The following is a 982-nucleotide window of genomic DNA, read 5'->3' as shown; positions in this document are numbered from 1 at the left end:
CCCTGGATGGGGGTTGGGTCCCCTGGGTCCATCCTAGGCTCCAGGGCGGGGTGGAGGGGGGACACCCAGGGCCCCCAGCAGGTGTGGGTGCACATGGCGGGGGGGTCCCCAGGGTGCCGTCCCATCGCGGGGGGCTCCCTACGGGGGGTCTGGGGGGACCCCGGTACCTCCTCGTAGAGGTCCTCCTCGAAGATGCGGCTGTAGTTCTCGTGGAGGTACTTCTCCTCCCAGTCCTGGGGAGAGAGGCCGTCACTGGTGGGACTGGGAGGACTGGGGAGGGCGCTGGGAGGATCTGCAGGGCACTGCGGGGCTACTTGGGGGGCACTGGGAGGTTACTGGGAGTTACTGGGACACGCTTTGGTTGTTGAGGAGCTGCCAGAGGTCAGGTGCAAGGAGCACTGGGGGGCACTGGTGTTACTGGGAGGAGGCACTGGGAGATACTGCAGTTACCTGAGGTGTTATGGGGGGATGCTGGGGGTTACTGGGAGCTACTGGGAGGCACTGGGACTCACCAGGGGGTTGTCAAGGAGCTGCCAGACGTCAGTTGCAAGGGACACCAGGGATTACTGGTGTTACTGGGAGGCACCGCAGCTGCCTGAGGCATCATGGGGGGGGGCCTGGGGCCTTACTGGGAGTTACTGGGAGGCACTGGGAGGCACTGGGACTCACCAGGGGGTTGTCAAGGAGCTGCCAGAGGTCAGTTGCTAGGGACACCAGGGATTACTGGTGTTACTGGGAGGCGCTGCAGCTGCCTGAGGCATCATGGGGGGCTCTGGGGGCTTACTGGGAGTTACTGGGAGGCACTAGCACTCACCAGGGGGTTGTCGAGGAGCTGCCAGACGTCAGTTGCAAGAGACACTGGGGGGCACTGGTGTTACTGGGAGGCGCCGCAGCTGCCTGAGGCATTACGGGGGGGCCCTGGGGGCTTACTGGGAGTTACTGGGAGGCACTGGGAGGCACTGGGACTCACCAGGGGGTTGTC

General features: G+C 64.8%; 1 long non-coding RNA gene across 1 annotated transcript in view; it reads right to left on the bottom strand.

Moving 5' to 3' along the window:
• Positions 1 to 844, bottom strand: part of LOC146599787 (uncharacterized) — a 2800-nt gene extending 1956 nt beyond the window's left edge. Inside the window, exons 1-2 of the long non-coding RNA XR_014894930.1 lie at positions 815 to 844; positions 168 to 233 (exon numbers count right to left, since the gene is read on the bottom strand). This is a non-coding gene — a long non-coding RNA (uncharacterized LOC146599787). The remainder of the gene's footprint in view (positions 1 to 167; positions 234 to 814) is intronic.
• Between the last annotated feature and the right edge of the window lie 138 nt (positions 845 to 982).

The sequence above is a fragment of the Rhea americana genome, unplaced genomic scaffold (genome assembly GCF_003343005.1).
Source record: "Rhea americana isolate MKP2758 unplaced genomic scaffold, rheAme1 scaffold_1322, whole genome shotgun sequence".
Taxonomy (NCBI): Eukaryota; Metazoa; Chordata; class Aves; order Rheiformes; family Rheidae; genus Rhea; species Rhea americana.
The sequence above is the reverse complement of the archived record's forward strand: the minus strand, read 5'-3'. Positions and strand labels throughout refer to the sequence as shown.